Source organism: Macaca thibetana, chromosome 11, assembly GCF_024542745.1.
Source record: "Macaca thibetana thibetana isolate TM-01 chromosome 11, ASM2454274v1, whole genome shotgun sequence".
NCBI classification, from domain to species: Eukaryota; Metazoa; Chordata; class Mammalia; order Primates; family Cercopithecidae; genus Macaca; species Macaca thibetana.
In genome coordinates this window covers 19,882,325-19,907,780 of record NC_065588.1, presented here as the reverse complement: position 1 = coordinate 19,907,780, position 25,456 = coordinate 19,882,325, and the positions used below count along the sequence as shown (strand labels likewise).

The window sequence follows — 25,456 nt, the reverse complement described above, 5'->3', positions numbered from 1 at the left end:
CAGGTTAAATAGATAAATCTGAAGGGAGAATTAGAGAGCTGGGAAATATTTTTGAAGAAATTATTTAGAAATTTCTCAGATGGAAAATATGAAAAAGAAAAGATGATTAAGAAACAGGAAGAATAGAGAGAAAATAGAGTAAGAAAATGTACAGAGACATCACAGAGAAACCATGAGATGAAAAATCAAAGAATATAATAATTACAATTTCAAGAGAGATTAGAAAGGGGAAAACAATATTTAAATAACGTAAAAGCTAATGATTTCCCAGAATTTTTTTAAGGATATTATAAGTCCTCAGAATCAAGAGACGACAAATCCAAAGAAGGTAAATAAAGGAAGAAATTCACACTATAACACATGTTGTGAATTTGTAAAACTCCAAGACAAAGAAGATTTTACAGGCCACCAGAGAGGAGAAAAAAAATCATATTACCTACAATAGGACAACATACTGAGGACTAATCTCTCAAGAGCAACAACAGAAGCTAAAAGAATAGTGAAATATCTTCAAAATGCCAAGAGAGAAACTTTCAGGTAAAACTATATTTTCCATTAACACTATCTTTCCAAAATTAAGTTGAAATAAGGGCATTTACAAAAGAACAGAAACTCAAAGGGCTTATTATCAACAGATATGACTAGAGGAATGTCTAAAATGCGAACTTCATGAAAAAGAAAACAGCATTTAAGGGAGGTCTGAGATGCAAAATATGCTAGCAATCAAAGAAAATGGTAAACATGAGATGAATCTGAAAAAGCACGTATAAATCAATAGCAATAATATCTAATTTGGGGATTCAAATATTAATATTTTCTTAAGAAAACTAATATTAAAATCTTAGTTCTTAAGAAGTGAAATACAAATGCTAGACTCATTTGTAAGCAGGTTGATCATAATTTAAGCATTCTGTGTCTTTGTAATGTTCAGCAGAAGGGTAACTACAAAAAGAGTACAAGAATATGTATAATATCTTTATTAATAGAGGGGGAAATAATAAAGAAAAAGAGGTTAATCCAAAAGTAGGCAAAAATAGTGAAGAAAACAGAGAAATAAAGCAGGCTATATTAAAAACCCAAAATTAGATGATAGAAATGAATACAAATATATCAGTAATTACAATAAAGACATATGGAATTGATTATTCTGTTAAAAGCCAAAAACAGCCCTTTACTGATTATAAGAGAAATACCTCCAATGTAAGGAAGGTGCAACATTAAAACTATTTTAATAATATAAAATATAATTATTAAAATTATTATAGTAACCAGGTTATGGGGTTAAAATTAAAAGAAAAAGAAAATGTGTCACAAATCAGAGTATAACTCTGAAGGGAGTTGAAAGGCTGAATGATCTTATAATCATTAAAAATATTCAATCAATAGTTAATAGTCTTTCTCATAAAAGAATCAAGTATTCATCCCACCTTTGCTGTAAAAATTATACCTCAGGATAATCAAGTAATTGATGAAGGGCCATTCATTTTTATAAAAATATTCTAGCTAATAAGCAAGAAATAATTTATAGAATTAAAATATCACCAGGGGCACACACGGTTTCTCAAGGCACCTGCTTGGCCCTCTGCCACGTTTCCTTTTCTTCCTTTCCTTTTCTTACTGTTCTAAAGCTTTTTAATAAACTTCCACTTCTGCTCTGAAACTTGCCTCTGTCTCTTTTTCTGCCTATGATCCTCAGCTGAATTCTTTCTTCTGAGGAGGCAAGAATTGAGGTTGCTGCAGACGGATTTGCCACCATGTGACTTGGATACCTTCCACAGGTAAAATATTTAGTGCAACTCAATGTCATTAAACTACCAGAGATTGCCAGCTGGATACATCACACCTGAGTAAGCTGTGGAAAGGGTCCAAAACACCAGTACTGGAAGTGACGCCCTCAGCTCCTGAACACATTTGTGAGGCCCTGGAAGATCTGAGGTTCCTCTTTAAGCAGAAAGTAATGTCTGTTCACCTCAAAGTTGCGTCCATCAAGCTCCAGATGGTCCTCAGTGAGGAATACCGTCCTCTCAATATTCAAGAGTCACCTGCCTACAGGGGGCCTATAGGTTGCCTCTCAATGGGACACGACAGAGGCTCTCCCTTGAACCAATACTGCTTTCACCAACTTCAAGCCACAGAACCACCACCAGCACCCGTCTGTCAACAGAAAGCAGTTATAGAAGCCTGACCTTGGCCCATTTTCCCCCAAAGATTTGGGGTCTTGGAATCCCGAGGGTGGAAATGGTGCAGCGGATAGCTAGTCAGGTATGAGCAGGCCAGGAGAGGGCGCACACGCATGCGCGCACACGCACACGCATACGCATTGACCATCAGGTGATGGTCAGGTAGTTGTTAACTCTCTCTGTAAAGTAATAATTGGTCACAGCCAGTGCCAGAGAAAGTCCGTCTACTAATAGATGTAGATAGGAAACACCTGAAACTGATCAGCAGCTTCCCAGTAAGATCTCAGGAGTGGAGAGGAGGAACGCAAGATCCCGGAAGTATGCCGGCGTATAAAACCCCCAGTCAAAAGGTCAAGCCGCACGCTTGGTTTCTAAAGTCACCCAACGGTGCCTGTGGCTCATGTAATCCCAGCACTTTAGGAGGCTAGACAACATGACAAAAACCCATCTCAACAGGAAAATACCTAGGCAATAATGATCAATGGCTGTGAAGTTCCACTGTATGGTAAGAGAGGACTTCATTGAGAAAATTGCATTTAAGCAAAGACTTGAAAACAGTGAGGGAGGTCACCATATGGATATCTGAGGGACGAATATTCCAAGCAGTGGGAACAACCAGTGCCAAGGTTGTTCAGTGGGAATCTGTCTGAGAGTTAAGAAGTACAAAAAGCAGCCCAGTGAAGCTGGAACATGATGAGGAAAATTACATGAGATGGAGTCAGGTTCAGTTATAGAAGACTGACCTTGGCATCAATTGAATAGAGGAAGACTGGTTGAGGTAGGTGTGATGGGAGAAATGAGTTTTGAATATTTGATGTTTAAGATGTTTATAGTACATCCATGTGAAGTTGTCAGGTAGGCAGTTGGATATATAAACCTGAAGTTCTGGGCCAGAAACCAAATGTGGAAACCATCAACATATAGATAGTACTTACATCCAGGGAACGGGAGTCAGAGCACTAAAACAAGGAAACTGATAGAAAAATGAAGACAACCAGGACTGAGTTTTGGAGAGATATCCAGGAGAAGTTGAATTCTTTCTTCTGAGGAGGCAAGAGTTGAGGTTGCTGCAGACAGATTTGCCACCATGTGACTTGGATACCTTCCACAGGTGAAATATAGTGCAACTCGACCTCATTAAACTAACAGATTGCCAGCTGGATACATCACACCTGAGTAAGCTGTGGAAAGGGTCCAAAACACCAGAGCTGGAAGTGATGCCCTCAGCTCCTGAACACACTTGTGAGGCCCTGGAAGATCTAAGATTCCTTCTCGTTTTAATTGGATTGATTGATTGAGACAGGATCTTGCTCTGTTGCCCAGGCGGGAGAGCATTGGTATGGTCATGGCTCATTGCAGCCTTGATCTTTTAGTAGCTAATTACAGGCACATGCCACTATGCCCAGCTAATTTGTGTATTTTTCATAGAGACAGGGTTTTGCCATGTTGCCCAGGCTGGTCTTAAACTCCTGAGCTCCAGTGATCAGCCCACCCCAGGCTGCCAAAGTACTGGGGTTACAGGTATGAGCCACCACATCTGGCTTCATCTTCTTCTTATATACTATATAATTTATTACATATTATGTTTATTTTTTATAAAGCCTAAGAATAGAAAATTACATGAGGGGAGAGATTTTTGTCTTTTCTGTTTAGTCCCCTGATACATCAAAAGTACATAGAATAGTGTCTGGTTTAGTAGGCATTCAATAAATATTTGTTAGTGAAAATCTATGGATTATGTCTTTTATGTTTGTTTTATAAATTATTCCATATGCTTAAGTCATAAAGGTAGTCCTCTTTTCTTCTAATTGTATTACATTTTTGCCTTTCACATTTAATTCCTAATCCATATGGAATTGATATTGTGTATGAAGTAAGGTAAGAATTTAATTTCATTGTTCGCATCTCTTCATTTCTACAGAATAAAGCCCAAAAATATTAGCATAACATTCAGGGGACTTCGTGATCAAGACCCACTTTATCTCTCCTGTGTTATCTGACTGCCGCCCTGTGAAGCCTTGATTCAACTACACCAAACCACTGACAATTCTGGAGAACATTAAGTTATTAAAAGGTAAAATCTATATTTGGGGACAATATAACTGTAGAAAATTCCAAAAAAGTCATTTGAAAAACAAATAAGCATTTAGAGCAATTGTTAAAATGTTTGCATCTATTAAAATGTATGTAAATATACCAAATTATGTGAGATGTGCTTATACTATTAGTTGATAAAAACAGAATTTTAAATTATATCTACCATATGGTATAATCAAAGTTTTAAAAAACCTAAATATGAAATAAATGTTAAAGAAATATACTAAAATGTTAACATTAATGGCCATTATATTTGGGAGGAAAAATTTTTTCCTACTTCCTAGTTTTATTTTATACATATAAGTTAGGCTTTTTTGTTTCTGTTTTTGTTTTTTGATACAGGGTCTTTCTCTAGAGTAAGGTAATGCGATTGCCCAGGCTAGAGTACAGTAATGCAATCATGGCTCACTGCAGCCTCAACCTCTGTGGCTCAAGCAATCCTCCCACCTCAGCCTCCCAAGGAGCTGGGACTACAAGCACACACTACCATGCCCAGCTAATTTTTGTATTTTTTTGTAGAGACATGATCTTGCTACGTTGCCTAGGCCAGCCTTGAACTCCTGGGCTCAAGCAATCCTCCTGCTTTGGCATCCCAAACTGCTGGCATTATAGGTGTGAGCCACTGCACCTGGCCTTAAGTTAGTTTTACAGTGAAAAAAATTTAACGAAAAACATTTCATATTTGAATATAAATACCAATACAATTTATCCATAAGAGAAGTTCCACTAAATTTCAAATAAAGCCTTGAAGAATAGGGACTTTAGCTTTAATTTTACTACAGTCATAACCACCAAAAAAAACCTGAAATGTTTAATTTGGAATATTAAGTGTTTATGCCTAGAAAGCACCTAGGTTCATTGTCACTGAGGTTATAGAACTAAATAATAAAGAGATTGGGGGGAACATTTATTACACATTTTCTATGCTATACCTAGACACTGTGCTAATTACTCTAAATATATTATCTCATTCTTCATTTTAATGTTCAGAGTAACTCTATGATAGAGATTTCATCATTTGCACAGGTAGTTAAGAGCATGGATTCATGGATTTTCATCTACATGTAATAAGTAGAACCAGGAAAGTAGGTTTGCTGATGAGTCCTAAACTAAATTCTCAGGTAATATCAGGTTCTATTTTACAACTGAAAGTGCCCCTAAAGATTAGCTATCCTAATATTTCACAGATGCAGAATGTATAAGTCCCGTCTCACATTTCTATAAAGATACTACCCAAGGCTGTGTAATTTATAAACAAAGGAGTTTTAATTGACTCACAGTCTTGCATGGCTGGGGAGGCCTCAGGAAACTTACAATTATGGCAGAAGGCAAAGGGGAAACAAAGATCTTCTTCACATGGCAGCAGGAGAGAGAAGTGCAAGCAGGGGAAATGCCAGATCCTTATAAAACCATCAGATCTCATGAGCACTCACTCACTATCACAAGAACAGCATGCGGGAAACCACCCCCCATCCAATAACCTCCTCCCTGAACAGCGGGGGATTCCAATTCAAGATGAGATTTGGGTGGGGACAGAGCCAAACTATATCAAGAAGATTTCAGTATTCAGAGAGAAAAGAGATTAACGATCACACAACTTGTTAAAGGTAATAACACCAATTCCAGAAATATCGTTTCATTATTCTACTACAGCATGCTTTGTTTCCTGATCACCAAGTTTAAATCAAAATGATTGAATATTTGCCTTCAAAAATTACCCTGATAATGTACTTCTTCCCCAAATGGATTCTTTTCAAAAAGGAATTTTAACAAGCTCCTCTGTCCATTCACACAACTTGAACACTGGAGACTTTAAGGACAATACCTGGAGGCCACATACTGATGCCATCTGCTTTTAGGGAATAAACTGGTATAACCTCTTGAGTAAGCATTACAGCTTTCAATATATAAATTCTCTATTAAAATGTTTATGAAGCAATTCTTTTTGTTGCTACTAAATGAAAACACTGTATCTTCTATTAAAAATTCATTAAGGAAAGCCATTCACAAAAAGATTCAATTAAGTATGTGAAACTTACCCCACTGTGACCTGTATTGAGTTGTTCTATAAGACAACATAATCCCATTTTTGTTCTGAGCTCATCTCTGGGGGAAAAACTTGAATTTCATTAAGAAAAACAGCTTTGCTCTCTCAATTAGAGTCCCAGTGGAATTTGACTATGTGAACTGTCCTGGGTAGGGGGTGGGAAAGAGACCACTCACACTCTATCTCACACACACACACACACACACACAGAGCCTTCCTATAGTATCCCTTCCATGTAAGATTAACCAGTGTTAATTTTTTTTGAAGAACTATCACAGCATTCATTCCTTTTTCTCTATAAGCCCAGCAAAGGTCATACATACTCTCTTCCAAGATTGATGTACTAAAAATCATAGCTAAATGCTTTCAAGCCTTACTTAAGCATTCCCACTGAAATTGTCCTCTCTCCTCTCTGATGATATAGATTCCCTATCTGTCTTTTGCATCATAGACTCTTCCAGACAATCTAATCTTCTTTCCCTGTGCAGAAATCCCTGCTGAAGGAACAACAGGCCATCCATATTCTGCTTGAATGGCCTTTAATGATGGAAAACTCACTAGTACTTCCTAAGGCAATCTGTGCATTGCAGGAGCAGCTTTAGTATAAGTTTTTTCCTATATTGGTCATGGAGTCGGCTAATGTTTGTCTAAATGTTCCATGGGTTATTAGACATGACCACCTCCACAAGAGAGGCAATAATTAAACTGTATGAGGATGGCAGGTTTGTTCTCTCATTCATTCCATTTACCCAGCACTTTTTACGTGTCTCCATGTTCAGTAGGACCCTAATCTTCAGTCATTAAAAATACATGTAGCAAAAATAAGGGCTTAGGCACTTGGGGTTGTAATTTTTTCTCACTTATAAACTTTTTATTCCTGGCCAATCATTTTTAAAGTGCTGATCTATAGACTGTTTTCACCAAAATCACCAAGAAATTATATTATTATTATTATTATTTTGAGACAGGGTCTCATTCTGTCACCCAGCCTGGAGTGCAGTGGTGTAATCTCGGCTCACTGCAACCTCCATCTCCCAGGTTCAAGCAATTCTCTGTGCCTCAGCCACCCCAGTAGCTGGGATTACAGGCTTGCGTCACTACCCCCAGGTAATTTTTGTATTTTTAGTAGAGACAGGGTTTCACTATGTTGGGCAGGCTGGTCTCAAACTCCTGACCTCAAGTGATCCACCCACCTCAGCCTCCCAAAGTGCCAGGATTACAGGTGTGAGCCACCACACCTGCCGCAAATTCTTTTTTTAATCTTGGGTCCCACCCCTAAAGATCATGCTTCAGAAAGTCTGGAGTAAAGCTGAGGAAATCATATTTTAAAAACTTAAAAAGAAAAAAAAAAACACTCTGTTGAAGACATTCTGGTACATATCTTGGTACAAGTTTAAGAACTACTGATCTAAATAACTCCTGAATCTCTAGGGTCTCTTTAATAGTCTACAACTGGGAATCGTTACTATGCTTATCAGTATTTAAACCCACTGTGTACACTAATTGTGACTTCCACCCTACAACTATGAAAATATGCCTTCTCAATACCCCATATTGCAGGTTGGATGCCATGGGAAACAGCCTTGGAGTCAGAGGTTAGCACGCAGGAAGTTTGTCTGGGAGTGATTGATAACTATGGGATAAGGAAATGAAGCAGGATTGGGCAGAGTGAGAAACTGGGCAGAGTGAGAAACTGGGCAGAGATGCCATCTCAAGAAAGCCCTCAGCTGACTCACAGGCAGTTCTGAGGCTGGACTAGTTCTGTGACGTTGTTCTGAGTTGGGACGGGTGGTTGGGTCTTTACACCAGATATCAACCTGTCATTGGATGCAGGCTACCTCAGGAAGGGGTCATGACCTTGGCAAAGTGGCCTTCTTCATCAGAGGGCAACCAATGGGGGAATAAAGTCCCTCAGTGCTGAAGGGGAATTTGAGTGCACTTCTCAACATCCACTTCACCCCCCTTCATAGGAAAAAAGATGGCAAGCGTTAAACCCAAGCATTCTTCAGCAGAGAACAGTTTTTAAGTCACCGAAAAGAGCACATTACTATCTCTCACTTCCTCCCAGTTCAAGCACTGGATGTTTATGGAATGACTCACCACTAAAATGAAGCATGAATTTCTATGTGGAATTATTTCTAATGCCTTAAATGGCACTTCTTAGGGTTCTTCATGCCTACAGTTTTGATAAATCAGGATAAGTTGCTTCCAAACAACTGGTCTTTTTTGTTTGTTTAAAAGATTTATAGCTACTTGGGAGGCTGAGGAGGGAGGATCAATTGAGCCCAGTTCAAGGCTGTAGTGAGTTATTGTAGCGCCACTGCACTCCAGCCTAGGCAACAGAGTAAGACCTATCTCAAAGTTAAAAGACAGACTCAAAAATAAATAAAACAAAACAAAATATAAAATAAAATGGTCCCTGAACCCCATCTTCAGAATTGCTTATTCATAGCTCTGGAGAGAAACTAAAAACTCTGCACTTTTAACAAGCACCATGACTGGTTGTGACACAGGTAGTTCCCAGTCATATTTTGAGGAAAAAAAAATGAATTAAAAGATAATCTTAAAACAGTCAGTGAATATATATAATATACACTCAAATGAAACAAATATTGTATATACAAGCTTGCATTTTAAAGACTTCAGTGAGAAAGAGAGGATGTATATGAAAAAGAAATCTGCTTAGATCAAAGGAGGATCATGTGATGAAAATGAAGCTCCTAATCTTTTCTTACTGAGGGAAAAAAAACTGTAGACTTTCTACACAGAAAATAATACCCCAGGCAAAGAGGAAGAGAAGATACAAAAAGGATCTAGGTAGCTACCAAGAGCTGGTCACTGGTCATCATCAATATGGAACAGACAACAGCTAAAAGTTGTAGCAACTTTTAAAGTATCTGGGAAATCATGCACAGATCTAGGGATCTTCTACCATCAATGACGTTTGGAAAGAGGAATTGTTACGCTTCTGCTCAATGGGGAACAAGAATCGTAATCAGACTAGGCAAAGGCTGAGAACAGTTGCGGATTTTAGGTGTTGTTCTAATTGTTACCTTTTGAATATGTATGCCATTAACAGTCAATATTCTATATTAGAAGTAAATATTTGCTCCTTACTAAAGTCTTATTTTAGAAAAAGCATGACTATAGATTATTATATATACTGGCAACAAATAGAAAATATAATTTGAAAAATAGCATTTAAAAAGCATCAAAGAATCACCATGGCGGACGAGAGGCAGGACTAGATTGCATCTCCGATTCAGACGGACAGAGCAGCGTGTGGAGGCTCGCACTGTGAATTTTACCACTGAAACAACTGCAAGAACAAACTAGGAATCCCCAGGACCCACAGACCTCTGAAGGAAGTGGACTGCTGCTCCTGCAGGACCCGGGAGACACCCCAAATACTGTGAGTGCCCAAACTGCAGACGTGGGAAAGGGAGATCCTCCACCCCTGAACACACACGCCCACTGGGGAAACTGAAGATCTAGTTTGCAAGAGAAGTTTCCGACCTTACCTGGAGCTGAGTCAATTTAGAGAGCGGAGCGGAACACAGGGGTAGAGGAAGCAGTGGGAAACGCCCTGGGAGCTTGCTGGACCCCCCAGGCAGCCCATTCCTGCCTGGCACCACAGGGATCCTCTGGGAGGGCGGCCAGAGGCACAGGAGAAAATGGCGAAGAGATGAGGAAGTCTCCAGCTGAACTTTGTAACAATTTGAATCAGGTGAGCAGCCTCCTGGTCAGGGGCGAGAAGCCTCCTGGTCAGCACTTAGGGGATGATGCAAATCCGGTGTGCATACTCCACAGGTGGGGGAGAACCAAAACCTTTTTCTTTCACAGCTGGGAGGCGAGTAGCCTGGGGAAAGTTCTTAAGCCCTGCTCTCCCACTGCCTGGAAACAGACTTGGGGCTGTTAGGGTGCACGGTGGGATTGAGAGCAGCCGGTCAGATTGCGCGGGAGCTGGGTGAAACCTGTGACTGCTGGCTTTCCCCCACTTCCCTGACAACCTGCATGACCTCAGCAGAAGCAGCCATAATCCTCCTAGATACACAAGTCTATTGACCTGGAGAACCTCACGCCCATTCCCCACAGCAGTTACAGCAAAACCCGCCCAGGAAGAGCCTGAGCTCAAACACGCCTAGCCCTGCCCCCACCTGATGGGCCTTCCCTACCCACCTTGGTAGCTGAAGACAAAGGGCATACACTCCTGGGAGTTCTGGGGCCCCCCTTACCTCCAGTTCCTCTCCATACTACCACAGCTGATGCTCTCTGGAAAGTGCCACCTCTTGGCAGGAGGCCAACCAGCACAAAGAATCATAGAGTCAATTTCATCCTCCCCACCCCCCTCCTCCCCACCCACCTCCACCAGAACAGGTGCTGGTATCCACAGCTGAGAGACCCATAGATGGTTCACATCACATGACTCTGTGCAGACAACCCCCAGTACCAGCCTGGAGCCAGGTAGACTTGCTGGGTGGCTAGACCCAGAAGACAGATAATAATCACTGCAGCTCAGCTCACAGGAAGCCATATACACAGGAAAGGGGGAGAGTAATACATCAAGGGAACACCCCATGGGACAAAAGAATCTGAACAACAGTCTTCAGCCTAGACCTTCCCTCTGACAGAGCCTACCCAAATGAGAAGGAACCAGAAAATCAACTCTAGTAATATGACAAAACAAGGCTCTTCAAAACCCTCCAAAAAAATCACACTAGTTCACCAGCAATGGATCCAAACCAAGAAGAAATCCCTAACTCACCTGATAAAGAATTTAGGAGGTTAGTTATTAAGCTAATCAGGGAGGCACCAGAGAAAGGTGAAGCCCAATGTACGGAAATCCAAAAAATGATAGAAGTGAAGGGAAAAATATTCAAGGAAATAGCAAAAACAAAAAACTATCAAAACTTCAGGAAACATTGGACACACTTAGAGAAATGCAAAATGCTCTGGAAAGTCTCAGCTATAGAATTGAACAAGTAGAAGAAAGAAATTCAGAGCTCAAAGACAAGGTCTTCAAATTAACCCAATCCTACAAAGACAAAAAATAATAAGAAAATATAAACAAAGCCTCCAATAAGTCTGAGATTACGTTAAATGACCCAACCTAAGAATAAACGGTGTTCCTGAGGAAGAAAAGAAATCTAAAAGTTTGGAAAACATATTTTGGGGAATAATTGAGGAAAAATTCCCTAGCCTTGCTAGAGACCTAGACATCCAAATACAAGAAGCATAAAGAACACCTGGGAAATTCATCAAAAAAAGATCATTGCCTAGGCACATTGTCATCAGGTTATCTAAAGTTAAGATGAAGGAAAGAACCTTAAGAGCTGTGAGACAAAAATACCAGGTAACCTATAAAAGACAACCTATCAGATTAACAGCAGATTTCTCAGCAGAAACTCTACAAGCTAGAAGGGATTTAGGCCCTGTCTTCAGCCTCCTCAAACAAAACAATTATCAGCCAAGAATTTTTGTATCCAGTGAAACTAAGCATCATATACGAAGGAAAGATACAGTCATTTTCAGACCAACAAATGCTGACAGAATTTGCCACTACCAAGCCACCACTACAAGAACTGTTAAAAGGAACTCTAAATCTTCGAACAAATCCTGGAAACACATCAAAACAGAACCTTTTTAAAGCATAAATCATGCAGGACCTATAAAACAAAAATAGAAGTTAAAAAGCAAAAACGAAACAACCAAGGTACACAGGCAACAAATAGTAAAACGAATGCAACAGTACCTAACATCTCAATACTAATATTGAATGTAAATGGCCTAAACACTCCGTTGAAAAGATACAGAACTGAAGAATGGATAAGAACTCACTAACCAACTATCTGCTGCCTGCAGGAGGCTCACCTAACACATAAGGACTCACATAAACTTAAAGTAAAGGGATGGAAAAAGGCATTTCATGAAAATAGACACCAAAAGCAAGCAGGGGTAGCTATTCTTATATTAGAAAAAAAAAAAAACTTTAAAACATCAGTGGTTAAAAAGAGACATTATAGGCCGGGCGCGGTGGCTCAAGCCTGTAATCCCAGCACTCTGGGAGGCCGAGGCGGGCGGATCACGAGGTCAGGAGATCAAGACCATCCTGGCTAACACAGTGAAACCCCGTCTCTACTAAAAAAAATACAAAAAACTAGCCGGGCGAGGTGGCGGGCGCCTATAGTCCCAGCTATTCGGGAGGCTGAGGCAGGAGAATGACGTAAACCCGGGAGGCGGAGCTTGCAGTGAGCTGAGATCCGGCCACTGCACTCCAGCCCGGGCGACAGAGCGAGACTCCGTCTCAAAAAAAAAAAAAAAAAAAAAAAAAAAAAGAGACATTATATAACAGTAAAAGGCCTTGTCCAACAAGAAAATATCACAATCCTAAACATATATGCACCTAACACTGGAGCTCCCAAATTTATTAAACAATTACTAACAGACCTAAGAAATGAGATAGACAGCAACACAATAATAGTGGGGGACTTCAATACACCACTGACAGCACTAGACAGGTCATCAGGACAGAAAGTCAACAAAGAAACAATGGATTTAAACTATACCTTAGAACGAATGCACTTAACAGGTATACACGAACATTTCTTTCAACAACTACAGAATTCACATTCTATTCAACAGCACATGGAACTTTCTCCAAGATAGACCATATGATAGGCCACAAAATGAGCCTCAATAAAGTTAAGAAAATTGAAATTATATCAAGCATTCTCTCAGACCACCGTGAAATAAAACTGGAAATCAACTCTAAAAAGAACCTGGAAAACCATGCAAATGCATGAAAATTAAATAACCTGATCCTGAATGATCATTGGGTCAAAAACAAAATCAAGATTGAAATTTAAAAATTCTTCAAACTGAATGACAATGACAAAACCTATCAAAACTTCTGGGATACAGCAAAGGCGGTGCTAAAAGGAAAGTTCATAGCCCTAAGGGCCTACATCAAGAAGACTGAAAGAACACAAACTGACACTCTAAGGTTGCACCTCAAGGAACTTGAGAAACAAAAACAAACCAAATCCAAACCCAGCAGAAGAAAGGAAATAACAAAGATCAGAGCAAAATTAAATGAAATTCAAACAAAAAAATACAAAAGATAAATGAAACAAAAAGCTGGTTATTTGAAAAGATAAATAAAATTGATAGACCATTAGCAAGATTAACCAAGAAAAGAAGAGAGAAAATCTGAATAACCTCAATAAGAAACAAAACAGGAGATATTACAACTGATACCATAGAAATACAAAAGATCATTCAAGGCTACTATGAACACCTGTACCCACATAAACTAGAAAATCTGGAACAGGTGGATAAATTCCTAGAAAAATACAACCCTCCTACCTTAAATCAGGAAGAATTAGATACCCTGAACAGACCAATAACAAGCAGCGAGATTGAAATGGTAATTTAAAAATTACCAACAAAAAAAAGTTCGGGACCAGATGGATTCACAGCAGAATTCTACCAGACAATCAAAGAAGAATTGGTTCCAATCCTTTTGACATTATTCCACAAGATAGAGAAAGAGGGAACTCTCCCAATTTCATTATATGAAGCCAGCATCACCCTAATACCAAAACCAGGAAAGGACATAACCAAAAAAGAAAACTACAGACTGATGTCCCTGATTAACATAGATGCTAAAATCCTTCACAAAATACTAGCTAACTAAATTCAATAACATATCGAAAAGATAATGCACCATGATCAAGGGGGTTTCATACCAGAGATGCAGGGATGGTTTAACATATGCAAGTCAATAAATGTGATACACCACATAAACGGAATTAAAAACAAAAATCACATGATCGTCTCAAAGATGCAGAAATAGCATTTGACAACATCCAGCATTCCTTTATGATTAAAACTCTCAGCAAAATTGGCATACAAGGGACATACCTCAGTGTAATAAAAGCCATCTTTTATTACATTTGCAGTGACCTGGTTGAGACTGGAGACTATTATTCTAAGTGAAGTAATTCAGGAATAGAAAATCAAACACCGTATGTTCTCACTCATATGTGGGAGCTAAGCTATGAGGATGCAAAGGCATAGAATCATACTATGGACTTTGGGAACTTGAAGGGAAGGGTGGGAGCGGGACGAGAGATAAAAGACTACAAATAGGGTACGGTGTATACTGCTCAGGTGATGGCTGCACCAAAATCTCACAAAGCACTACTAAAGAACTTATTCATGTAACCGAATACAACCTGTACCCCAATAACCTATGGAAAAATAAATTTCAAAATAAAAAAGATTACCCTACAATCCCTCCTCTTCTGCTTCTGTTGTGAAAACAGAAGGTTGGGAAAAGACACGACTGACATACTCCAAGTTTTTCTGCATTACAGAATTGACTGGGTAACCACACTGCTATATGGAGCTTGACAGCGCATTCATGACAATTTTACTAAATACAAGTCACTTATCACAAAAATGAATAAATAAGTAATTTATCCTGGAATAAATCATCAAGTACTCAGAAATAAATCTAATGAGTGAAGTGTAACATCTCTACTCCAAAAAAATACAGAATGTCGGCTGGGCATGGTGGCTCGTGCCTGTAATCCCAGCACTTTGGGAGGCCAAGGTGAGCAGATTGCTAGAGCCCAGGGGTTTGAGAACAGCCTGGGCAACATGGCGAAACCCCATCTCTCCAAAACAAACAAACAAAAAAATTAGCCGGGCCTAGTGGCACACATTTGTAGTCCTAGCTACTTGGAAGGCTGAGGTAGGAGAATTGATTGAACCCAGGAGGTTAAGATTGCCAGTGAGAGATGATTGTGCCACTGTACTCCAGCCTGGGTGACAGTGCAAGACCCTGTCCCCAAAAAATAAAATAAATAAAATAAAAAATAACAAAAATTATTGGGAGATAGATATTATATTCATCAATTAGAAGACTCAATATTGTAAAAATACCATTTTCTCCCAAATTGATCTATAGATTCAATGCAATCCCAGTCCAAATCCCAGCTAAATATATTTTTAATGAATTTAACAAGCTGGTTCAAATATTTGCATAGTAATACAAAGAACAGTCAGACTTTCACTTTCAGGTATCAAGATTTATTATATTGCTGCAGTAATTAAGAGAATTGGTGAAAGGATAGATATTAGTCAGTGGAAAAGAAAAGAGTCCACTTGATGTATGATAAAAGTAACACACGATTAGTTAGGAAAAGGATATTCTTTTTAGTCAGTGTTCCTGGGTCAACTGGATATGAATCAGTTGGGTAAACACAGGTGAAAATGTGGATCTTGAGCTTCTGCCTCACATCATATGCAAATATCAGTTCCAGATATACTGTAGATCTATCAATATGTGAAAGCTAAAACCACGGAGCTTCTTGGCACAGAAAGACAAATGTCACATGTTCTCATTCATCTGTGGGAGCTAAAAAAGTGGATCCCATGGTGGTAGAGGGTAGAATGCTGGTTACCAGGGGCTGAGAAAGGAAGGGAGAAGGGGGCATGAAAAGAAGTTAGTTAATAGGTACAAAAGTGCAGTTAAACAGTAGGAATAAGTTCTAACATTCAATAGTACAGTAGGGAAATTACAATTAAGAATAATTTATTGTACATTTCAAAATAGCTAGAAGATAATTATAATATTCCCAACACAAAAGATAAATGTTTGAAGTGATGGATATCCCAATTACCCTGATTGTTACACATTGTATACATGTATCAAAATATCACATGTACCAAAATATCACATGTACCCCAAAAATTTGTGTAACTATTTTTGTTGAGACGAGGTCTTGCTCTGTTGCCCAGGCTGTGGTGCAATGGTACGATCTCGGTTCACTGCAGCCTTGACCTCCCAGGCTCCAGCAATCCTCCCATCTCAGCCTCCCAAGTAGCTAGGACTACAGGCACATGCCACCACACTTGGCTAATTTTTGTATTTTTTGTAGAGATGGGGTTTCACCATATTGAACCCCTAGGCCCAAGTAATCTGCCTGCCTCAGCCTCCCAAGGTGCTGGGATTACAGGCATGAACCACCACACCTGACTGTATAATTATTATATATCAATTAAATTTGTTTTTAAAAAAAGGACTTCTAGAATAAATTATAAAATAATATTTTAATAAAATTTATAAAACAAAATATTATAAAATTTATTAAAAAGATTTATTAAACAGAATTTAAAAGGGACTAACCATAAAAGAAACAAAAATTGATCAATTATATTACATTAAAATTAATAATGTCTATTCATCAAAGACATCACTAAGAAGTGAAAAATTAAGCCCCAAAGTGGAAGATGTTTCCATACATCTTACTGACAAAAGACTCCAATTCAGAATACAAGAGAATTCCTAAAATCAATAAGAAATATACAGACAATCCAATAGAAAAACTGGGCAAGAAACTTGAATAACACTTTGCAAAAGAGGATATCCAAAGGGTCCGTAAACATATCTAAAGGCACTCAGCTTCTTCAGTTGAAACAAGAATGAGAAACCATGACCATCTCCCATTAAGGGTAAAAATAAAAATGACAGTACCAAGAGTTGACAAGGATGAAAAGCAAGTGAAATTCACTAAAACTTCTTGGGAAAAATTATTCAGCAGTTTCCACTAGAGATGATTACCATATGCTCCAGCAGTTTCACTCCTTGGTACGTATACACACACACACACACACACACACACACACACAAATGTGTATCTATCTTCCCTAAAAAACATATATAAGAATGTTTATAGAAACACTGTTAATATTAATGAAAAAATTGTGGACTTTTCATACAACAGAATAGTTAGTACTATAGAGCACCGAGGATGACACAGATTTGCTACGTGCAACACCAGGAATAAATCTTACAAACATAATATCCAGCTAACAGAGACAGACCCAAAAAGTACATCCTCTTTGGTTACATTTATATAAATTCCAGAATCAGGCAAAACTATTCCACAGTTTAGAAGTCAAGGTGGGCTGGGCACGGTGGCTTACGCTTGTAATCCCAGCACTTTGGGAGGCTGAGGCGGGCGGATCATCTGAGGTCAGGAGTTTGAGACCAGCCTGACCAACATGGTGAAAACCCGTCTCTACTAAAAATACAAGGTTAGCCAGGCATGGTGGCGCACACCTGTAATCCCAGCTACTCAGGAGGCTGAGGCAGGAGAATCGCTTGAACCCAGGAGGTGGAGGTTGCAATGAGCCGAGATCACATCATTGCATGCCAGCCCGGGCAGCAGAGCAAAACTCCATCTTAAAAAAAAAAAAAAAAAGTGAAGGTGGTGGTTACATTTGGGGCCGTAAAGACTGGATGGTTATACTAGAATGGACTTTGGGCTTCTAATAATAGTGTATTTGTTTTTCAAGGTATTGGTAATTTCCTTTGTGGAAATCAATAAAACTATGCCCTGTGGTCTGAATACTTTTCTGTATATTTGTTATACTTCAATAAACATGTATTTTTCCTCAAACATCCAAAGCATTTCGCAAGAGAGAAACACCGATTTCTCTTTGCCTAAAACAAATGCGGGATCTCAAGCACCCCTAGCTCAGGTATGAGGCCAACTAAACCATTTCACACTCACAAATGACAGATGTCTCCAGCTGCAATTTTCTAAGGCTGATACATTCCCAAGGTTCAACTGCTCCACTTAGGAGGACTTTTTCCACTCGGCTGGTCTTTCTATTTGGCCATCCTCTTAAGCGTGAGTTCTGTTTTCTCCTTCCATACATGGTTCTGATGCTGATAAGATCAGACTTTGTTGGATTTCAGAAATTTATTTTCCATTTCTTAATTGCAATGGCAGCCATAAAACAATTGCAGAAAGACAATTTGCCATCCAAATCTTTTAAAAAAAAAAACAGAAAAGGAAAGAAAGAACAAAGGAAAAAACAACTTAAATGCTAATCGATCTGCATTGTTTGATCCCAGCATCCTCATTTTAAATTCCCATTGAATCTTATTGTGTAATTTTAGTGTTTTGCAAAGAACCAAGTTTGTATGAATTCCTACAGGCTGGAATCATAGATATTTATCCCTTTATTCTTGATATTTCATTTTTAACGTCAAAAACAGCATTAATTCAACTTCACATTTTACCAAATGTTATGTCAATGTTCCAAAACCCCCGGCCCCAACGTTAATTCTTTCCCACTTTTGATTAGTCTATTCCATGAGAACTACAGCAACTGAAATTGCCCCAGAAGAAAAGAGAAAGTAGTAGAATTTAGTTATTGACTTTTCCAAAGGTCATGGTAATGAATATATAAAACAATCAGGTGATAAATAATTGCTGGTACAAAATGAGCAGTGCAAATGACTTCCTACTGCGATTTTTTAACTTTCTCTACGATTAAGCTATGGTAAAGAGCAGTGTCTACCAATTATAATTTCTAATAAAGAATCTGGCCTAAAAGGTTTTTTAATTACTTTTATTGAGCTATCTAGACTTGTCTCTATTTTTTACAATTGGTACAATTAATCTATAAGAGCAAATTTTAGTCATCTTCCTTTAAAGACTATGTAATTCTGATACTAATTTTATCTTATATCAAGATAAAAACCTACATAAGGAGAACAAAGACTAATAAGTCACAACTTGTACTTTCATTCAGAATAATTGACAAGAACATTTCTTATTTAAAGTAGTGGTACATAGTTAGGTTTTCTTCCACTACTAAAAAGTCTTTACCAATAAAAATATGCATACTTGTAATATATTCAGAATGCAATGAAATCATAAAATCACAGGTAAATAAAAAAATATACCTGCCAATATCTGTTTTTATTACTGACAATTGGGTAGGAAAAAAATTTTGCAAGTCTGACCATTCCTTTAGAAATCACAGTGACCCTAAAGTAATATTTTTCTTCCAAGTGTTAGTAATTTCCATGGCAACTCTCCATCTGCTTTTCACTATTTTCACAGACTTTTCAAATTAAGCTTACATATGTCAATGTTCCAAGATTATCTTTGTGTTTGCATAAACCATATGACTCTTTGACAAAGTTCAATGCACCATAACATTAGAGAAATATTTAAATGTCACATCTGTTATGTAAAAAAAAAAAAAAAAAGACTGATGTAAAATAGAAGTGAAGTTGGGATGGGAGCACTATTTCTACAAATTCATTTGTAATCCATTTTTAAGCCAATGACTACAGGCTTCTCCTTAGTTTCTAAATCAGAAAACTGATTTAGATTACAAAGAGAAAGAATTCTATACAGAATATTCTTAAGTTTATCCAATACTTAAAATCTATAGGAAATATCTAATTTCCCAATCTAACCATATATTAGCAGTCTCCATTCCATGAATTACACAAGTTTTACTAAGGATTATATAAAACGGTAAGGTCTCCTTTCCACTGTACTTTCAATGTTTGCCTCTCCAAAACTAATGTTGAAATTTAATTGCTATTATCACAGTTTTAAAGATGTGGGACCATTCAAAGGTGATTAGGCCAGGAGAGTTCCACCCTCATGGGTGGAATTGGTGCCATTATAAAAGGGCAAGTTCAGCCCCCTGTTGCTCTCTCTTATCCTCTCCCCTTCTGCCATGTGATGATGTAGCAAAAAGACCCTTGCAAATAGCCAGCATCTTGATATTGTACTTATATTGTACTTCCCAGCCTCCAAAACTCTGAGCCGATAAATATCTGTTCATTTTAAATTACCAAGTCTCAGGTAGTCTGTTATAGCAGCACAATGGACCAAGACACCTTTAAAAAAATAAATAAATAAAATAAAACTTACTAAAAGCCAGATGGGAGCTATGTGTCAAATAAATTTGGAACATCTTTTCCCACTACCAAATCCCTGTCATAATGTTAATAGAGAATGGCTTCAAAAATAGTTAGGACCATGAGAAGTGTCCTGTTTTGAAAAAAAATTAAACTTTCATCCAAGATTTCTTATTTATTCTTCAGTCATATGTAACAGAAATCCACCACAAGATCTTATAGAGAAGAAAAACCAACAGAACCCTTAACCTTTAACGATTGAGACTTTGGTACTAAGAAGGGCAATTATCTTAATGGCTACATTTCCTACCAAAACAAAAAAAAACATTAATATTAAGAAGACTTTCTTAAAGATGCAAAAAATAATCTTATGTGGCATTGTCCAACGGATTTGTTTTCTTCTTTTTTAAGTAGGTAGATCAGTCTTGCGTATAGAGAAGGCACATGTTTAATGACTTCTTTAGAAGAGTTGAGAAGAACATCACTGTTATAATCTTATCTACCACTCTAACTTGCTCTTGAGCCCCAAATCTCTACTGTTTGCTTTTATCTGTTCAGACCATTGAAATTCCCTGAAGACTCACATCTGAGAAAGACAAACCATGACACGTCGGCTCAGTTTATTTACTCCCTAGCAAAGAGCAGTGCTCTGAGAAAATAGAATAAGTATGTTTCCATAAGATAGGATGCTAGTAGGCGGGTGCAGTGGCTCATGCCTGTAATCCCAGCCCTTTGAGAGGCCAAGGCAGGGGGATTGCAAGGTCAGAAGTTCGAGACCAGCCTGGCCCATATGGTGAAACCCTGTCTATACTAAAAAAATATAAAATTATCTCAGCGTGGTGGCGGGTGCCTGTAGTCCCAGCTACTAGGGAGGCTGAGGCAGAAGAATCGCTTGAACCCGGGAGGCGGAGTTTGCAGTGAGCCAAGATCATGCCACTGCACTCCAGCCTGGGCGACAGAGCAAGAATCAGTCTCAAAAAAAAAAGAGATAGGATGTTAGTGTCTCTGCTGGAACTCTACCTAGCAAGACCAGACTGGAGTAAGCACCTACAGAAAAAGACCTTTTAAAAGCTGGGCAGGGAGAGTGTCATGAGCACATTAATTATCTGGAGCAGGCCCAAACATGGAATGACAAAGTCAGTCAAGTTTAACTTCGTTGAGTTTGTTCAGTGTGTTAGGCATGCCTTAATGCAGTGATGTTTAACTTTGTTTGTATGGCAGATTCCTTCCAGAACGTGATAGAAAGCTAAGTTTTCCCAAAAGTTTTCCCTTCAGGCATGGCTATAATTCATGTGATAGTATGTGACAGGATTTCCTTCTTTGTATGGATGAATAATATTCCATTGTATGCATGTACCAAATTTTCTTTATTCAGTCATCAATCAATAAACATTAAGGTGGTTTCCACCTTTTGGCTATTGTAAGTAATGCTGCAATGAACATGGGAGTTCAAATATCTCTTCCAAATCCTGATTTCAGTTCTTTTGGATAAACACCCAGAAATGGGAATGCTGGGTGGTAGTTCTATTTTTTAATTTTTTGAAGAATCTCCATATTGTTTTCCACAAAAGTGGACATCATGCTACGTGAAATCAGCCAGTCACAGAAGGACAGTACTGCGTGATTTCATTTATATGAGGTTTTTAAAGTAGTCAGACTCATAGAAACAAAAAGTAGAATGGTGGTTGCAAAAGCTGGAGGAAGGTGGAAGTAGGGAGTTGCTGTTCAATGGGTATAAAGTTTCAGTCGTACAAGATGAAAAAGTTCTAAATATCTGCTGTACATTATGCTTATAGTTAAAATTTTGTTAAGAGGGTAGATCTCAAGTTATAAGTATTTTACCACAAAAAAGTGGCTATAATATTTGCATTAACTTTACGGAGTTCAAGGTCTTTCTGATGCACCAGATTAAGAGTCCTTGATCTAGAGGATCCCTAGAACCCAAGGACATTCTCTGTCCCATGATGACTCAGGCAGACAGGACATACCTGAGGAGACAGGACCTCTCCAGAAAGTCAGAATGGTGACACTAATCCTCCATTGTAACCAGCAGGATCTCTTATCTGCTGCAATTCAGAATATCTATTGCTATTACATTTTTTGATTTAAAAAAATCAGAGAATTTGTAATCTTGTCAATTATCAATTCCCATTCTTCGTTCCATGTCATGGTAAAGAAGGTATCTGTATCAGCTGCTTAGAATTATCTAAAGCAACTGTGACATCAGAAATAATATACCTTTGCCCTTACTGATATGAAAGAATTTTTTTTTGTTTTGAGACAGAGTCTTGCTCTGTCACCCAGGCTGGAGTGCAGTGGCATGATCTTGGCTCACTGCAAGCTCCGCCTCCCGGGTTCACACCATTCTCCTGCCTCAGCCTCCCTAGTAGCTGGGACTACAGGCGCCCACTGCCACGCCCAGCTAAGTTTTTGTATTTTTAGTAGAGACAGTGTTTCACTGTGTTAGCCAGGATGATCTCAAACTCCTGACCTCATGATCCGCCTGCCTCGACCTCTCAAAGTGCTGGGATTACAGGCGTGAGCCACTGTGCCTGACCAAGAATATTTTTTTAAAAAGTGGAAGGGAAGGACGAAGGAAGGAAGGAAAAAGGAGAGTTAACATCTTAGTAACGATGTTCTATCTGTACATAATTGGTTGATGTATATATAAATCTATACACATATAGACTATATAATTATAGTCTATTATATATATAAGAATATAGATACACATACTATATATGTATTATACATAGAATGTATGTCCATATGTATATTTCTAATTAGAAAATGTATAACCAGAGAGATCATTGTCAGGTTCGTAGGCAAAACCACTTCTGAAGTTAATTAATAATGGGGACTGTAGGAGTAGATGTAAAGATTCAAAGAAGTAGAAACCAAATCAATATTTTCTGAAACTTTACCCTTCATCTTGAACCTGTCAGTGTGGCAAACTAAGGTTCTTTGTGTGCTTAAGTTACAAAGTCTTACCCTAACACACAATTCCATATGGAATAATCAAACAATCCAAATGTCAGAATTCAGAGAATTCTTAATGGAAACCTAAAAAGAAACATAAAGAAAAGTGGCCTAACCTTCAATTAAAAACAAAATGTGTAAATTTTTCTTAAAGAAAATATTTTCTAACCACCTACTCCCTCTGTCCCAAAATTTCCATTTATTAAAATTCATTTATCCTCTTACCATCCTGGAAAATTCCAGATTATCCACTGCCTTTGACCATGCTGCTCTCTCACTGTTAATAGAACTCTGCCATCTTGAGGTCCTTTCATGCCTTTATCTGGATTAATTAGTGCTATTGATTTGAAAGATTCACAGAACACTTTTTGAGTGATCCTGGAGATTCTTAGTTGTGATACACTGTTTACTGTTGTGTTTTTTTTTTTTAATTCTTTTAAGGTCTCCATATTATTGTTTTTAAACTTTTATTGCTGCTCTCACTCCTTCCCATTCGTCCTATACCCCACCACACTACGCTTAGCCACATCCTTCTCCATCATATTTATGCAGCTCATATATAAATTTATTCTGGCATTTATGGCACCAAACTCTCCCCAAATTTAAATAAATTCTCTCAGATAATTAGTTTCCTAGAATATTACAAGCTAGCATATCTGGTCCTCCAGCCCCACCCACTCTCTACACATACACACACACACACACACAAATGTTTGCATTATCCCCATATAATTTCCAAAAGATAATACAAACTCTTTCAAAATAGGCTTAGATTAACTTATATAGCACCTATTAAGTGTTAGACTCTGTTGGCTTTAAATACCTTTTCATTTCATCAGCTTCCACGGTAGCTTTTACTCCCATTTTGGAGCTCAGGAAACTGACGCACGGAAATCTAGGTAAATTTCCCAAAGTCGCACAACCAATGAGTGACAAAGCCAGGACACAAGCTGGCCATTGGCCTCCATCATAGAGGGACATCTGGCTCTTTCCTCTCATTTGATCCTATGTAGTAGTAGCTTCTACAGAGTCTCCCAAATTGATCCCTTGTCAATTTCCACTGCCCAATCCAGGCTCTCACCATAAAACTAGTCTCCCCACTTAACAGTTCCCATCTCACCCACAACGTGCACCTCCAGAAAAACACTTTACATACACTGTGATCATCACATAGTCCCCTAATAAGGAAGCCCTATTATTTCTCAGATTATGTCCAGATATCCAGGTTTCTCCTGCTAAAAATTGGGCTCTCTGTCCCTTGGGCTTCTACAGCATTTTTGCACCTACTTCACAAGCATCTGTTTCACACTGGGGACACAGAGGGATAGAGACCTTGCCATCAGAGAACTTACAGTCCAGTAAGAGAAAGCAGACACTTAAGAATGTGAAAGAGTATGTGTCTAAGTCCATTTTCTGTCGCTTAGAACAGGATATCTTAAATTGGGTAATTTATAAAGAAAAGAAATTTATTTCTTACAGTTATGGAGTCTAAGTCCAAGGTTGAAGGGCCACATCTGGTGAGGGTTTTCTCGCTGGTAGGAGGGAGCAAAGGGCATTACATGATGATGCCTGCTCAAGTCTCACTGTCTCTTTTTATAAAGTCCTACTGCCCTAATAACCCATGAATTCATTATTCCATTAATCTACTAATGGATTTATCCATACATGAGGGCAGAGCCTTCATGACCCAATTATCTCTTAAAGCCCCCACCTCTCAATGCTGCCACATGGAGGATTAAATTTCAACATGAGTTTTGGATGGGAAAAATACTCAAATCATAGCATTCTTTTACTGGCCCCCCCAAAACTCATGTCCTCCTCCTATACAAATACCTTCATTCCATCCTCATAGTCCCACAGTCTAAACTACTTCCAGCACCAACTCAAAAGTCCAAATTCCAGAGCCTCATCTATGAGCCTATGAAATCAAAACAAGTTATTTACTGCCAGGATACAATGGTGAGACAGGCATAGAGTAAACATTCCCATGGCAAAAGGAAAAAATAGGCCAGGATACAGGAGTCATGGGCCCCGAAAAAGTCCAAATCCCAGCAGGGCAGACCTCAAAGCTGGAAAATAATCTCTTGCTATCATGTGCTACTTCCTGGAGATACTGGGTTGGGGATTAGGCCCCCAAGGCCTAAGGCAGTTCCATCCCTATGTCTTTACTTGGAGCAGTCCACATGGCTGGTCATAAGGGTTAGAGTTCAGTACCTGTAATTTTCCCAGACAGCGATTGCATGCCGCCTGTGGTTCAACAGTTCTGGGGTCCTAATGGCTGTCTGGCTCCCATGGCTCCACTAGGCATTGCCCCAGTGGGGACTTTCTGTACTGGCCTCACTTCCACAGCTGTACTAGACATTGCCCAGGTGAGGACTCTGTGGCAGCTCCAACGTCACATTTTCACTC

The 25,456-nt window shown here is 38.6% G+C and overlaps 1 protein-coding gene and 1 long non-coding RNA gene across 3 annotated transcripts in view; one reads left to right on the top strand and one right to left on the bottom strand.

Annotated features, from left to right (window-relative positions):
• The first annotated feature begins 2,327 nt into the window (after positions 1-2,327).
• Positions 2,328-25,456, top strand: part of LOC126930513 (uncharacterized) — a 31,997-nt gene continuing 8,868 nt past the window's right edge. The window contains exons 1-2 of the long non-coding RNA XR_007717610.1: positions 2,328-2,530; positions 4,102-4,254. This is a non-coding gene — a long non-coding RNA (uncharacterized LOC126930513). The remainder of the gene's footprint in view (positions 2,531-4,101; positions 4,255-25,456) is intronic.
• The window catches only part of AEBP2 (AE binding protein 2), a 255,197-nt gene continuing 245,133 nt past the window's right edge, over positions 15,393-25,456 (bottom strand). The window contains exons 10-11 of one of the 2 annotated variants that reach the window (XR_007717608.1): positions 17,910-18,170; positions 15,393-15,800 (exon numbers count right to left, since the gene is read on the bottom strand). The gene's annotated coding sequence lies outside the window, so the exon portion shown is untranslated. The remainder of the gene's footprint in view (positions 15,801-17,909; positions 18,171-25,456) is intronic. The other variant, XR_007717609.1, reaches the window with a different exon arrangement.